Raw genomic sequence first — 16,541 nt, 5'->3', positions numbered from 1 at the left:
AGCAGTGAGGCAGGGCGGCACTCTACGAGCATGCTCAGCAGTGTGGCAGGGCGGCACTCTACGAGCATGCTCAGCAGTGAGGCAGGGCGGCACTCTACGAGCATGCTCAGCAGTGAGGCAGGGCGGCACTCTACGAGCATGCTCAGCAGTGAGGCAGGGCGGCACTCTACGAGCATGCTCAGCAGTGAGGCAGGGCGGCACTCTACGAGCATGCTCAGCAGTGAGGCAGGGCGGCACTCTACGAGCATGCTCAGCAGTGAGGCAGGGCGGCACTCTACGTGCATGCTCAGCAGTGAGGCAGGGCGGCACTCTACGTGCATGCTCAGCAGTGAGGCAGGGCGGCACTCTACGTGCATGCTCAGCAGTGAGGCAGGGCGGCACTCTACGTGCATGCTCAGCAGTGAGGCAGGGCGGCACTCTACGTGCATGCTCAGCAGTGAGGCAGGGCGGCACTCTACGTGCATGCTCAGCAGTGAGGCAGGGCGGCACTCTACGTGCATGCTCAGCAGTGAGGCAGGGCGGCACTCTACGTGCATGCTCAGCAGTGAGGCAGGGCGGCACTCTACGTGCATGCTCAGCAGTGAGGCAGGGCGGCACTCTACGTGCATGCTCAGCAGTGAGGCAGGGCGGCACTCTACGTGCATGCTCAGCAGTGAGGCAGGGCGGCACTCTACGTGCATGCTCAGCAGTGAGGCAGGGCGGCACTCTACGTGCATGCTCAGCAGTGAGGCAGGGCGGCACTCTACGTGCATGCTCAGCAGTGAGGCAGGGCGGCACTCTACGTGCATGCTCAGCAGTGAGGCAGGGCGGCACTCTACGTGCATGCTCAGCAGTGAGGCAGGGCGGCACTCTACGTGCATGCTCAGCAGTGAGGCAGGGCGGCACTCTACGTGCATGCTCAGCAGTGAGGCAGGGCGGCACTCTACGTGCATGCTCAGCAGTGAGGCAGGGCGGCACTCTACGTGCATGCTCAGCAGTGAGGCAGGGCGGCACTCTACGTGCATGCTCAGCAGTGAGGCAGGGCGGCACTCTACGTGCATGCTCAGCAGTGAGGCAGGGCGGCACTCTACGTGCATGCTCAGCAGTGAGGCAGGGCGGCACTCTACGTGCATGCTCAGCAGTGAGGCAGGGCGGCACTCTACGTGCATGCTCAGCAGTGAGGCAGGGCGGCACTCTACGTGCATGCTCAGCAGTGAGGCAGGGCGGCACTCTACGAGCATGCTCAGCAGTGAGGCAGGGCGGCACTCTACGAGCATGCTCAGCAGTGAGGCAGGGCGGCACTCTACGAGCATGCTCAGCAGTGAGGCAGGGTTGTCAGGAAATTGAGGAGTTGGAGTTTTGGCTTACCAATACCACAGAGTCCTGGATATTAATATGAAAATTCAATCCCAATCCGCTTGGTAAATGGACGGGTTTCAATAAATATTCTACCTATAAAGACAACCTTAGGCCACGTTCACACGATCAGTATTAAATACGGAAGTGGTGATGTGTTTTTAATACACTTTTCCTGATTGTTCCACTCCTGGTTTTGGCTTACAAATACGGAGGTAAAATATTGACCAAATACTGAACATGTGAATGTGGCCTCAGCCTGTGACGTCTTACCTAGACCCCATCATGTGCCATACTACAAATGAAACATATGTGGTTTAATCTGTGCTTAGATAAAAAATGGTGGAAACATGTTTCTAAGAAAGGAAATGACTGTCACTAAAGAAAAACTAAAGCAAACACAGTCACAACACAAAAATCGTGACTTAATGTGAAAAGCTGAAGATCACTCCACACATCAGGGCAAACTCATTAAAGAGCTGCATCAGCGGCCGTATTTATTTATACACGTTGATCCAAATCTCCCTCTCTGGAAGAGAAGAACATGCCAGGGGGGACAGTGGCCGATCCCTTACAAATAAATAGTTTCAGACGTATGGGGGTTCTCTAATCCAGGGCAGTGTGGGGTAAAAAGTACTAATAATGAACAAAATAATATGGGACACATCTGAAACCTACTGCAAAATATTGGAGGGAGGCTGTGGTGGGATTTATTCAAGAAGGTCAATAGGGCAAGGAGTGTGGGCATTCAGAAGCAGCACGCGACAACCACAGAGCAACAAAACGGCATTGTCAGATGTGGGGACGTGACAAAAGATGTCAGATTAATAGAGGAATGAGTACAAGTGACCACAAGTTTGGTCTGAGGTCCTTAAAGGTTGTCCACTTGTGTACTTTCTGCCCAAACTTATTAGTGGACAATCAAATAAACAAAATTTAAAAAAATTTAAAATCAAGAGATTCACCTTAGTTCTAACTCTGCAATTCTGTGTTAATGTAATTCTTAACATATCTTCATAACACTCAAATCTACAGGTAGCCAGCATGTAAGGCTGGCCAGAGAATCCCCAACCAATCATGAGGAGAGGGGTTCCCGTGTCATCCACGTGAATGGAGTGGTGGTCATTACAGTTGGTGAGAATCGAATTGTCCATTCTCGTTCATCAGTCACATAAGTGGTCAGTGGTAGCTGTATATGGGCCCCGCGACAAATGATGCTATAATGATCCAGCATGTCCGATTTTGGATAGGTGGCTCATTTGTGCTCAGAGGGATATGCCACCGCCAGAGGAGTCTGGCAGCAGCTTTCTCATGGAAGACATAAGTGCTCTCTTTTGAGCAAGCGTTACTGTGCATGGGAGAGCCGCGGTAGATAGCCGCCAGTTGAATGATCTTAATAACAGCTATTTTGTGAGGTTCCTAAGCATAAAAAACGGCAGTGGTAAATGATCGATGGGTGAAAGCATTACTTAAATTAATCATTTAATTTTAAGCAGTCAGACATTTAAAAAATATTTTTTTTTTTCTCTGAAAACTCCTTAAATGAGCGAAGAATTTTGAACCCATGGAAACCATAAATGAAATGCAGGGACTTTGTAGTGTGATATGGACATCTCTAGTTTTCAGTAATGGCCTCACAGCCTTACTAGTCTCACACATTTACATAAGTCAACAACAATTTTCCAGTTTTCTGCTGATCAGTTTGCAGATGATCACGGGTTAATCTGCTGTGACTATAGCCTTCTGTTGGTAGATGACAAGTGGGACATTTAAACAAAAATGTGACCCTTAAAACCTCAGACCCCCTACTTAAAAGCACTTTGTTTATTTCGTGCATGAATTAACCTTAAGAAGGAAAAGGTCAGAGGTTATTTTGTGAAGCTCTAAGGCATTTTAAGGGCAAGAAAAAAAAAATACACAATGGAGCTACACTTTATTTAGAGAAGGTTTGTCAGGATACTAACCACACTAATGACAAATCACAGATGTATCTATGGGAGACTACAAAGCTGAGATTTATTCTATATAATGCCAATGTATAAAACAGGTGTCTATATTTGCCCCGTATTCACATGTAAAGCGCCATGGAATAAATGGCGCTATAAAAATGTATAATAAGAATAATAACACATTTGCTTTGACGGCTCCTCCACCACTTATAAATTCTCTGTACTTTCAGACAAAATCCAATCTGATAGATAACGTGAGAGATAGACTGCAAATCATTTTATTAAAACGTTATGGTATCTAGACTAGGTGTCTCCCTTCTGTCTAGTTGTCCTGCCTCCTGTCGATGTAATCCGCCTCTAGCAGCAGACATGTGGACAGATTACATTAAAGAGTAACTAAATTTCTTGTATAATATCATTTTGTCCAACATGGAAAGTTATGAAACTTTGTAAATTACTTAGTAGGGGATTTGTCTTCATTATTGTTAAAAATTGCATGTTATTCATGCTCCCCCCCATCTATTGACCTGCCTTCAGATGCACTGATGTAAGAAGATACTCATTTGCAGTACAGATGATGGCAGTGATGGATCAGCACCTGTTTCCGCCTCTGAGTGTTGTCTAGAACAGTGATCCCCAACTCCAGGCCTCGAGGGCCGCCAACAGTGCAGGTTTTCAGGATTTCCTTAGTATTGCACAGGGGTTGGAATCATCACCTGTGCAGATGATCACATTACCACCGATGCAATACTAAAGAAATCCTGAAAACCTGCACTGTTGGCGGCCCTCGAGGCCTGGAGTTGGGGACCCCTGGTCTAGAAGAACAATCTCCTGCAGCAGCATAACCCCAGGGATACAGAGACAAGCGCCAAGCTGACCCATCACTGCCATCATCTGTACTCCAAATGAGTACGTTCTGATATCAATGCAGGTGAAGGCAGATGACTAGACTGAGGAAAAGCAGATGTTCAGAAGCCAATTACCGTACATTTATTTTGTTTTTACAGGAATTAAAACAAATTTCCTAATAGTGATTTGCAAAGTTTCATAGCGTTCCATGCTGGACAAAATAATAATGAAAAAAAATAAAAAGTTTAGTTACTCTTTAAGTAAGTGTAAATCTCTGCTCCTGCTCGGTCTGGTAAAATGCACACAGAGCTAACAGGCTTTAGAGCAAGAATGGAAGGTCATTTAACAATAGCAGTGGCAAATCATAATGGAAAGGGAATGGAAGCTCCGGCACCTATAGTTCTGGCAGAATGCTAATGCACTAAAATTGGATATTGTCTTAAGTAGACTTGCTACACTCTAAGGGTACCGTCACACAGTGGCATTTTGATCACTACGACGGCACGATCCGTGACGCTCCAGCTCGTAACAATATCGCTCCAGCGTCGTAGACTGCTGTCACACTTTGCAATGTACGACGCTGGAGCGATAGTTTCATGACGTATGTGCGATGTAGAAGCCGTTGGTTACTATGCGCACATCATATACAATATCGTGCACACCTTTGTTACACCATGCGATCATGCCACCACAGCGGGACACTAGACGACGAAAGAAAGTTTCAAACGATCTGCTACGACGTACGATTCTCAGCGGGGTCCCTGATCGCAGGAGCGTGTCAGACACAGCGAGATCGATGGAACGTCACGAATCGTGCCGTCATAGCGATCAAAATGCCACTGTGTGACGGTACCCTAAGAATACAATTTTCTCTGTTTCTGTGTGCACAGAGCAGATACAATGGCACACAGAGACTGGAGCCACAGGCACATATGGTGCCTCTTAATGATAACAGGCCTGATTCTTTGTTATGCCATCACAAGAGGTGTCTGGCTATTTGCTTTCCTCCCAATGAAATAAACAAGCACAATGTGGGAGGTCGGCTGACAGCTGTCTCATGTGTATGACCAGCTTAAGTTTTTGCCATATGATATTTATCCTTCAGTCAATCCCACCAGCTCATCTCTATCTACAGGATCTGCTGACAATCTATCAGACATTTCCCAGCTGCCGGACTGTTAGCAGTTCACTCTACTGGGGGTCTCATCAGTATCTTTTAGGACAATCACTTCATCATGGTCCATAAATTGCTAATACAACAATTTTACTGGAACAAAGTATATAAAAGCCGCTCACTATCATCATCAGAAGTCCTAGCAGATCACTGAGCGAGCAGACAGTAAGGAGAAGGGTTAATAGGCCAAATAATAATGGGCACACAACTTCAGCATCAATGTCTCTCAAAGCAGCTAAAATTACAAAACTGGAAAACCCTTTCATCATTTCAGCAGTTATTTCCATAAATTATTCCTGATGACATACACATTTCCAGAGTCCTCACAAACTTCCACCAAGGAACGCTTAAAATAAGCGAAGGTATTTGCATGTGAAGAGTGGGGTCCTCCGTTAGGACCCTGCCTCCAGCCGCCAGCATGCAGAGCGCAACCAATGACCTATATGAGAGCTGGTTAATGTTTAAAGTGGTTGTCCACTTCTTAAGCTAAATGTTTGGCCCCAATAAAATAAAAAATCCTATACTCCCCTCCCGTGCTGGCACCGTTCAGAAATCAGTTTAAGCCCGGACTTCCTTTTCATGTTGAAAACGTCTAAGGCCATGTTCACACGATCCTTTTTTTCATGCGGAATTGCCGCGATTTTCCCGCTGCGGGTCCGCAGCTGTTTTCCATGCAGGGTACATTACATTGTACCCTATGGAAAACAGGAACTGCTGTGCCCACAATGCGGAAAATCAAAAAAAAAAAGCCGCGCTGAATAGCTGCGGGAAAAAAGAAGTACCATGTCACTTCTTTTTTCGGAGCCGCAGCGGTTCTGCACCCATTGACCTCCATTGTGAGGTCAAACCCACAGTAAAACCCGCAGATGAAAAAAATATCTGCGGGTTTTACTGCGGTTTCTGGTGCAGAACCGCTGCAGTAGGAAGTGCGGGGAAGCGGGCGGAAGTGCGTGGGCGGAGTGTGGCTGCCCCCCCGTGCTCCGATCCCGCCCCCCCGTGCCCTAATCTCCCCCCTTATACTTACCCGGCGTCCCGGTGTCCGTCCGGCCGTCTTCTCCCTGGGCGCCGCCATCTTGCAAAATGGCGGTCGCATGCGCAGTGCGCCCGCCGAATCTGCCGGCCGGCAGATTCGTTCCAAAGTGCATTTTGATCACTGAGATATAATCTATCTCAGTGATCAAAATAAAAAAAAATAGTAAATGACACCCCCCCCCCCCTTTGTCACCCCCATAGGTAGGGACAATAAAAAAAAATTAAGAATTTTTTTTTTTTTCCACTAAGGTTAGAATAGGGTTAGGGGTAGGGTTAGGGTTAGGGTATTTTCAGCCATTTTAACCCTAAAAAACTTCCTAGAAAACACGCAGACTCTGCATAGAAAACTGCATAAAAAAAGGATCAAAAAAAGGATCAAAAAACGCATCAAAAAAGGACAAAAAAAGGACCTGCGTTTTCTGCCAAGAGCTGCAGTTTTTTAAAAAAACAGTCCTGAAAAAAAAAAAGGATGGAAATCAGGAACGTGTGAACATACCCTAAAGGTGGGGACAGTGACGGCAGCGCTGATGGGGCACCAGGGGTCATATGTCACAACTACAGCACCAGAGTCCCGGGACCACGAGCAATGTCAACGGTGGAACGGCGCCAACACAGGAGAAGAGTATAGGCTTTTTTATTTTATCGGCCGAAAACATTTAGATCAAGAAGAAGTGGTGCTAGTAGTGGACAACCCCTTTAATCAATTCAGTGCCTCATAGAAAATGAAAACAGTGGATGCTCACCTCCTTCAGTGGTGTAATTCCAGTGAAATTGGCATCGCAATTGCCAGTGGGTGATGTGACAGTCTGGTGCCATTTACATGGACCTACCAGCAGCACAATACAACCAATCAGTAAACTTTTACCAATCAGTGGTTGTTTAAATGCCCATCTACATAGGCAGACCAAAGTAAGCAATGGACACTATTCAAATCGCTCAGACTGCTATGGTTCTTGGCAAAGAGAGTTCTGTTTACACAGGACTAAGTTCTGTCGAGAACAATTCATTTTTTGTGCTGCGCAAAAGATAATTTCACCCAATAAACAATTTTCAACATCTTCAGACAGGCAGTGCAGAAGAGGGGTAGTACAGCAGAGGTGACAGTGCTATGAAAGGAGGAGAGCTGGAAGAAGGGATTGTAATGTGATACAGCTAAACTCAGCTGCGCTGCCCCTGCCCCACACTGAATGATGGAATCTCATCTGAAAAGTGTTCGTCATCTGTAGTTTACTCCCAGAACTTTCTAAGGCTACGTTGACAGGTCTATTAACCCCTTCGCGCCATGCGCCGTACTAGTACTGCGCTGCCGGCACTGCATTTGTGCCAGCAGCAGTACTAGTACGGCGCACCGATCACCGTGGTCTCGCGCTGAGCGCCGCGGTGATCGGGTGTGGGTGTCAGCTGTATATGACAGCTGACACCCCGCAGCAATGCCCACGATCGGCGCTATCGCCGATTGCGGGCATTTAACCCCTCTGATGCCGCTGTCAGTAGTGACAGCGGCATAGAGGGGGATCGCGCAGGGACGGGGGCTCCCTGCGCTCTCCCACCGGAGCAACGCAATGAGATCGCGTTGCTCCGGTGACCCGGAAGGAGTCCCCGGATCCAAGATGGCCGCCGGACTCCTTCCGGGTCATGAAATGACCTGGCTAGCCGGCGCCTGCTAAGAGTTGCTGAGAGCAGGCGCCGGAAAGCCAGCTAAACTGCCTGTCAGATCGTTGATCTGACAGAGTGCTATGCACAGTGTCAGATCAACGATCTGATCTAATACAGTGATGTCCCACCCTGGGACAATGGTAGAAAGTAATAAAAAAAAAAAAAAAAAAAAAAAATCGAATGTATAAAAAAATTAAAAAATACCCAAATAAAAAAAACACATTTCCCAGTAAATCCATTTATTTATGTAAATTAAAAAAAACAATAAAAAACAATAAAAGTACACATATTTGGTATCGCCGCGTCCGTAACGACCCGCTCTATAAAACTATCCCACTAGTTAACTCCTTCAGTGAACACCGCAAAAAAAATAAATAAAAAACAAGGCAAAAAACATTTCTTTATTATCATACAGGCGAACAAAAAGTGGAATAACACACGATCAAAACGACGGATATAAATAACCATGGTACCGCTGAAAGCGTCATCTTGTCCCGCAAAAAAAAAGCCGCCATACAGCATCATCAGCAGAAAAATAAAAAAGTTATAGCTCTCAGAATAAAGCGATGCAAAAACAATTATTTTTTTATATAAAATAGTTTTTATTGTGTAAAAGCGCCAAAACATAAAAAAATGATATAAATGAGGTGTCGCTGTAATCGTACTGACCTGAAGAATAAAGCTGCTTTATCCATTTTACCACACGTGGAACGGTATAAACGCCCCCCCTAAAAGAATTTCAGGAATTGCTGGTTTTTGTTCAATCCGCCTCCCAAAAATCGGAATAAAAAGCGATCAAAAGTTGTAATCTGCCCGAAAATGGTACCAATAAAAACGTCAACTCGTCCCGCAAAAAACAAGATCTCACATGACTCTGTGGGCCAAAATATGGATAAATTATAGCTCTCAAAATGTGGTGAGACAAAAAATATTTTTTGCAATAAAAAGCGTCTTTTAGTGTGTGACGGCTGCCAATCATAAAAATCCGCTAAAAAAACCACTATAAAAGTAAATCAAACCCCCCTTCATCACCTCCTTAGTTAGGGAAAAATAATAAAATGTAAAAAAATGTATTTATTTCCATTTTCCCATTAGGGTTAGGGCTAGGGTTAGGGTTAGGGTTTCAGTTATAATTGGGGGTTTCCACTGTTTAGGCACATCAGGGGCTCTCCAAACGCGACATGGCGTCCGATCTCAATTCCAGCCAATTCTGCTTTGAAAAAGTAAAACAGCGCTCTTTCCCTTCCGAGTTCTCCTGTGCGCCCAAACAGTGGTTCCCCCCAACATATGGGGTATCAACGTTCTCAGAACAAGTTGGACAACAACTTTTGGGGTCCAATTTGTCCTGTTACCCTTGGGAAAATAAAAACATAGGGGATAAAATATAATTTTCGTGGAAAAAAAAATATTTTTTATTTTCACGGCTCTGCGTTATAAACTGTAGTTAAACACTTGTTGGTTCAAAGCTCTCACAACACATCTAGATAAGTTCCTTGGGGGGTCTAGTTTCCAAAATGGGGTCACTTGTGGGGGTTTTCCACTGTTAAGGCACATCAGGGGCTCTCCAAATGCGACATGGCGTCCGATCTCAATTCCAGCCAATTTTGCATTGGAAAGTCAAATGGCACTCCTTCCCTTCGGAGCTCTGCCATGCGCTCAAACAGTGGTTTATCCCCATATATGAAGTATCAGCGTACTCAGGACAAATTGCACAACAACTTTTGGGGTCCAATTTCTCCTGTTACCCTTGGGAAAATAAAAAATTTTGGGCAAAAAGATCATTTTTTTGTGAAAATTAATATGAAATTTTTTTTACGGCTCTACATTATAAACTTCTGTGAAGCACTTGGAGGTTCAAAGTGCTCACCACACATCTAGATTAGTTCCTTAAGGGGTCTACTTTCCAAAATGGTGTCACTTGTGGGGGTTTCCACTGTTTAGGCACGTCAGGGGCTCTCCAATCGTGACATGGGCTCCGATCTCAATTCCAGCAAATCTTGCATTGAAAAGTCAAATGGCGCTCCTTCCCTTCCGAGCTCTGCCATGTGCCCAAACAGTGGTTTACCCCCACATATGGGGTATCGGCGTACTCAGGACAAATTGTACAACGACTTTTGTGGTCAAATTTCTCCTGTTACCCTTGGTAAAATGAAACAAATTGGACCTGAAGTAAAAATTTTGTGAAAAAAAAGTGTTCAATTTTTTTAAACATTCAAAAAATTCCTGTGAAGCACTTGAAGGGTTAATAAACTTTTTGAATGTGGTTTTGAGTACCTTGAGGGGTGCAGTTTTTAGAATGGTGACACTTTTGGGCATTTTCTGTCATATAGACCCCTCAAAGTCACTTCAAGTGTGAGGTGGTCCGTAAAAAAAATGGTTTTGCAAATTTTGTTGCAAAAATGAGAAATCGCTGGTCAACTTTTAACCCTTATAACTCCCTAACAAAAAAAAAATTATGTTTCCAAAATTGTGCTGATGTAAAGCAGACATGTGGGAAATGTTGTTTATTAACTATATTATGTGATATAACTCTCTAATTTAAGGGCATAAAAACTAAGTTTGAAAATTGCTAAATTTTCATAATTTCCGACAAATTTTTGTTTTTTTCACAAATAAATGCAAGTCATATCGAAGAAGTTTTACCACTATCATGAAGTACAATATGTCACGAGAAAACAGTGTCAGAATCACCAGGATCCGTTGAAGCGTTTCAGAGTTATGACCTCATAAAGTAACAGTGGTCAGAATTGTAAAAATTGGCCCTGTCACTTAGGTGAAAACAGGCTTTGGGGTGAAGGGGTTAATGATCCGCTAGAACCAATCCAGTAAAAACTGGTTAGTAAAAAAGTTGTGTTAACAACTTTAGTCCAGATCCGTTTTTTTTTTTTTACATTGGAGTCAACAGGCAACGGATCCATTAATGCAGCAAACTAACTCATTAGGTGCCATATAGTTTGATTGCTGATTGTTCCGCAACAAAGAGGGGAAATTTAAAATAAAAAAAAAATAAAAAAATTTTATTCCACTCTTCAACCATTACTACATTGTGTGCCCAGTTCAACAGGAAAAAAATTGATGAAAGGTCCTCGTTAATTGTATATTGCTAATGGCCTCTGAGTTTTTTCCAGGTTCACCCACAAAAGTGTGGCCAGTTAAGATCAATAAATCAATTAAACAACTTTTAGGGCCTAATCTGCGCAGCACATTTCTTGGCTGTCTGGGTACGCTGTGTGGAACCTTTGGGCATCATCTCAGCAATAAGTTCTTAAAGAGGATGGACAGACAAAGTGATCTGAGGGACTTTAACAAGGGCCAAATTATGAGGGTTGAATAACTGTCAAGGCATCTCAAAAACTGCAGGTATTGTCAGGTGTTCACAGTATACTGTGGTTAGGATCTACCAAAAGTGATCTAAGAACAACAAATGAATTGGCAACAGGGATGCAGGGTCCCGATATGTATATGGGGAGCAAAAGCTAGCAAAAGTAGACCAATCTCATAGAAGAGCTTATTAGCAAAAGGAGAATTTTGTAATGTGATACAGCTAAACTCAGCTGCGCTGCCCCTGTCCCACACTGACTGCTGAAACCTCATTGGAAAAGTGTTCGCCATCTGTAGTTTACTCCCAGAACTTTCTAAGGCTACGGTGACAGGTCGGCAACGATCCGTTAGAACCAATCCAGCAGAAACTAGTTAGGAAAAAAGTTGTGAATCCCTCTAAAAATGTCATTCAACAGGCAGTAAACTGCGAGGACACGAAGAGTCCAAATGAACTCAAATTGTGTTTCGTTCTGTCAGTGTATGTCAGACGGGCACAGTAATTTTTTCTGCTACGTTACTGCGCCCTGAAAACGTTACTGAAAACAGACACTTTCAGATCATTTTCAGATCTTTCGTATCATTACAGTCTTTGGCACCTTCGAGGTTCATCTGAATCCTATTTGGATCAAATTTCCAAAGAATGCAAAAATACAGTGTGAACACGGCCTTGAATAATAAACTTTTTGCAAATAGTTTAATTTCTTTAGCCCTTTAATTCCTTGCAGACTGGTTGAGATCCAGTGCGATTTTGCAGTAGATGGGCGAGTTGTCTTCTGAGTTAGTCAATCTGTCCTCCCCTCAGTGTGAACGTTCCTGACTTCTGAGCCGTGCACTTCTCACCCGTCTTTCGAGCAATCAATGGTAGTCTCCCCCACCAAACTGTAGAGAATTAAAGGGTCAAAAAAATATACTAAGATCGCTTTGCAAAAGTTTAGTTACTCAAAAAAAAAAAAAGCTAATTCTGACAATGATCAGAAGCCATCAGAACACACAGTGCCCTTTTTGTGTAGCCACCGACTGGTCATACTGGTTGTGCTGCACATTGACTAAAGAGAGTACTATGGGCATGTGAATCAAAACTGGACCAGGCCTCAATGGAAGAAGGTGGTCTGGCAAGATGAATAATGAGGATGGCTGGCTATGTATAGGGGGCTTATCTGGGGAAAAGGTGGCACCAGGATTGTACTCCTTCATGGTAAGTGTAGTTCGTAATGGCAGTGCCTGTTTCAGGAAAATACTACCATACTGCAAACATTGTTTAGGAATGGGTGAAGGAACATGTCAAATTCTCAGATCTCAAATTGATATATCATCAGTGGAAAATGCTGGGAAAACAAGCTGACCAATGTGGGTACTACCACACAACTGTCTGCTGCTAACATCTTGGTGCAAAATACCACAAGGCACTGTGAAAGGTCTTGTGGAGTCCATGCTTCAAAAAGGTCAGAGCGGTCCTGGTGGCACACAAAGGGGTCTACCTAACAGAGAGGGCAACAACTTCACCTGAGCTCCAGGACACCGCTGGAAGAGCGCTGGCACATACTATAGCAACTGTATTTTTCGGATTTTAAGACGCACTTCTTTTGCGTCCGAGTGCTAGCCGTGTTTTTCATGAATAGCGCTCATACCTATAACAGCGAATAGGGCCAATTACACATCTTATTTGGGAACTGAGCAAAGCACACACTCACACTACCCCGGTCTTTATGGAGTAGAAGAGACACCAAATTTATTTGGTGCTTTTTCTGAGTGCCATGAGTCAAGCCAGAAATTCTACTCCAGTCAGAGACTAGAGCAGCATTTCTGGCCTAAAACACAGTTATTTTTCGAGAATTGGATGGACAGGTGTCCCAAAAAGGCAGAGCTCATCCAAACTGGCTTAAAGATACCAAAACTCACAGTTTTTCAGTAACTTTTACAAAAATAAAAAAGTGCAACTATTCAAAGCGTTTACACTGGTTTTGCGACATAAAAGTTTTGATGAATTGGCTTCAGTGTGTTTATCTTCTCTACAACCAAGATGACATTTACACAACTACAGAAGTTTTAACAAGATTTTATACTTAAAAAAAATATAGTATTCATTACCCAGACTATAAATTTGTTCCCAATTTCCACAACAATCAGGGAACAATGGGGGGATAACTCCCAGCGGATCAGATCTGCTGGCCTCAGTCACACCCCTATACGGTCAGCTGGCAGGGCTCTCTGATTTCTGTACCCAGCTGTCATTGTTAGCTTGTGCTCTGTAATCTATGTTGTATTCTGCATGTAACCCCCTTCTTATCTATAGCACTATTAAAGCAACACTGCACTAAAAATAATATGTGCTCGTCTGAAAGCTATGTTGGAAGGGGACCGCGGCATGTCAGTACTGCCCCCCACATGGGGAGATGTCCCAGTATACAGACACTGAGCTGTGGCATCATTACTTCTTCACTAATGACTATGCTGTCAGTAAAGGACCATAAGAGGGTGCTCTACTGCCCCTCGTGGATGTATAGAAGACTGCAGCTGGAAGAGAAAGGCAATCCCTCCCTAGATTGCACTTTTATTGCCATTTTCCTAGAAGACACAGAGGAAAGTAGAGCAGCCAAGTGCGGATCCTCTACAAGGAGCCCTAATCACTGCCCTCCACCCTCCATTCACACACTTGGCCAGCTCTAGACTTATCAGTGCCCTCCATTCACACACTTGGCCAGCTCTAGACTTATCATTGCCCTCCATTCACACACTTGGCCAGCTCTAGACTTATCATTGCCCTCCATTCACACACTTGGCCTGCTCTAGACTTATCACTGCCCTCCATTCACACACTTGGCCAGCTCTAGACTTATCACTGCCCTCCATTCACACACTTGGCCAGCTCTAGACTTATCATTGCCCTCCATTCACACACTTGGCCAGCTCTAGACTTATCATTGCCCTCCATTCACACACTTGGCCAGCTCTAGACTTATCATTGCCCTCCATTCACACACTTGGCCAGCTGTAGACTTGTCATTGCCCTCCATTCACACACTTGGCCAGCTCTAGACTTATCACTGCCCTCCATTCACACACTTGGCCAGCTCTAGACTTATCACTGCCCTCCATTCACACACTTGGCCAGCTCTAGACTTATCACTGCCCTCCATTCACACACTTGGCCAGCTCTAGACTTATCACTGCCCTCCATTCACACACTTGGCCAGCTCTAGACTTATCACTGCCCTCCATTCACACACTTGGCCAGCTCTAGACTTATCACTGCCCTCCATTCACACACTTGGCCAGCTCTAGACTTATCACTGCCCTCCATTCACACACTTGGCCAGCTCTAGACTTATCATTGCCCTCCATTCACACACTTGGCCAGCTCTAGACTTATCACTGCCCTCCATTCACACACTTGGCCAGCTCTAGACTTATCACTGCCCTCCATTCACACACTTGGCCAGCTCTAGACTTATCATTGCCCTCCATTCACACACTTGGCCAGCTCTAGACTTATCATTGCCCTCCATTCACACACTTGGCCAGCTCTAGACTTATCATTGCCCTCCATTCACACACTTGGCCAGCTCTAGACTTATCACTGCCCTCCATTCACACACTTGGCCAGCTCTAGACTTATCATTGCCCTCCATTCACACACTTGGCCAGCTCTAGACTTATCACTGCCCTCCATTCACACACTTGGCCAGCTCTAGACTTATCACTGCCCTCCATTCACACACTTGGCCAGCTCTAGACTTATCACTGCCCTCCATTCACACACTTGGCCAGCTCTAGACTTATCACTGCCCTCCATTCACACACTTGGCCAGCTCTAGACTTATCATTGCCCTCCATTCACACACTTGGCCAGCTCTAGACTTATCACTGCCCTCCATTCACACACTTGGCCAGCTCTAGACTTATCACTGCCCTCCATTCACACACTTGGCCAGCTCTAGACTTATCACTGCCCTCCATTCACACACTTGGCCAGCTCTAGACTTATCACTGCCCTCCATTCACACACTTGGCCAGCTCTAGACTTATCATTGCCCTCCATTCACACACTTGGCCAGCTCTAGACTTATCACTGCCCTCCATTCACACACTTGGCCAGCTCTAGACTTATCACTGCCCTCCATTCACACACTTGGCCAGCTCTAGACTTATCACTGCCCTCCATTCACACACTTGGCCAGCTCTAGACTTATCACTGCCCTCCATTCACACACTTGGCCAGCTCTAGACTTATCATTGCCCTCCATTCACACACTTGGCCAGCTCTAGACTTATCATTGCCCTCCATTCACACACTTGGCCAGCTCTAGACTTATTATTTTCTTAATACCAGATGAGATAGAAAGTGTTACATTATTACTTATTTAGAATAAAACATAACTCATAGAGCTGCAGAAAGAATAAAGCTAGATATAAAGTACACCCTATCACTGTCCCCAAATGATGATGATGCATTCACCAGGCCTGGCATGAAGGGTTAATAGAAGGACTCTGCAGCTCAGGGGGTGGACATGATTGAAGCTTATTGCCCACCTACTGGGGAGGGGGAATCCATCAGATCAGGAAAATGAAGGCAGAGGGGGCACATCCAGGACCCTGAAAATAGGGCAGGGGCAGCAGGAGAGCCCCTCACATGAGCTGCCCATACACTGTGCCAGCCTGATTAACCCTTCATGCATGCAGCCAGTGGCGCTGCAGGGGTTAATGAGAAGCCCTCCGTGGGTGCTCGGTGGAGACATGCAGCCGTGAGGGCAGGAGCCGGGCATCCATTCATCAGCACGGGAAAGTTTCATTCACCAGACACACTTCAAGGGACTGTACTCACCCAATAAAAGGCAGCACCCGGTCCTCAGCGCCGGAGAAGTAGTCCACTGCTGCCCCCGTTATTCGGCTCCTGCTCGGTGCTCCCTCCCCCACTCTCATTAAACGTGCACTGAGGAGCGAGCGCTCCCGGGGAAGCGGCAGCGGCGGTGGCGGCGGTCTCCAGGTTGTCCCCGCCCCGTGACGTCACGGCTCCGCCCCCTCCAGACTCCCAGTCAGACAGTCCCTGGAGGTTTGGGGACTCGGGCAGCCCGGGAATCCCGGCGAGTGCCGCCGCGTAGTGCCGGTCTGTGGTGATTCCCACACAATGCACACAGTGTCTGCTCTGCTGATAGATCCCAGCACTGCCTGTCAGGATTAATGCACGAATTACAAACTGATTTATTTGGCGTCTTTAAAAAAAATCT

General features: G+C 45.4%; 1 protein-coding gene across 2 annotated transcripts in view; it reads right to left on the bottom strand.

Annotated features, from left to right (window-relative positions):
* The window catches only part of LHFPL2 (LHFPL tetraspan subfamily member 2), a 167,606-nt gene extending 151,287 nt beyond the window's left edge, over positions 1–16,319 (bottom strand). The window contains exon 1 of one of the 2 annotated variants that reach the window (XM_069749909.1): positions 16,139–16,319. The gene's annotated coding sequence lies outside the window, so the exon portion shown is untranslated. The remainder of the gene's footprint in view (positions 1–16,138) is intronic. The other variant, XM_069749915.1, reaches the window with a different exon arrangement.
* Between the last annotated feature and the right edge of the window lie 222 nt (positions 16,320–16,541).

This window comes from Ranitomeya imitator, chromosome 1 (genome assembly GCF_032444005.1).
Source record: "Ranitomeya imitator isolate aRanImi1 chromosome 1, aRanImi1.pri, whole genome shotgun sequence".
Lineage (NCBI taxonomy): Eukaryota > Metazoa > Chordata > Amphibia > Anura > Dendrobatidae > Ranitomeya > Ranitomeya imitator.
The sequence above is the reverse complement of the archived record's forward strand: the minus strand, read 5'-3'. Positions and strand labels throughout refer to the sequence as shown.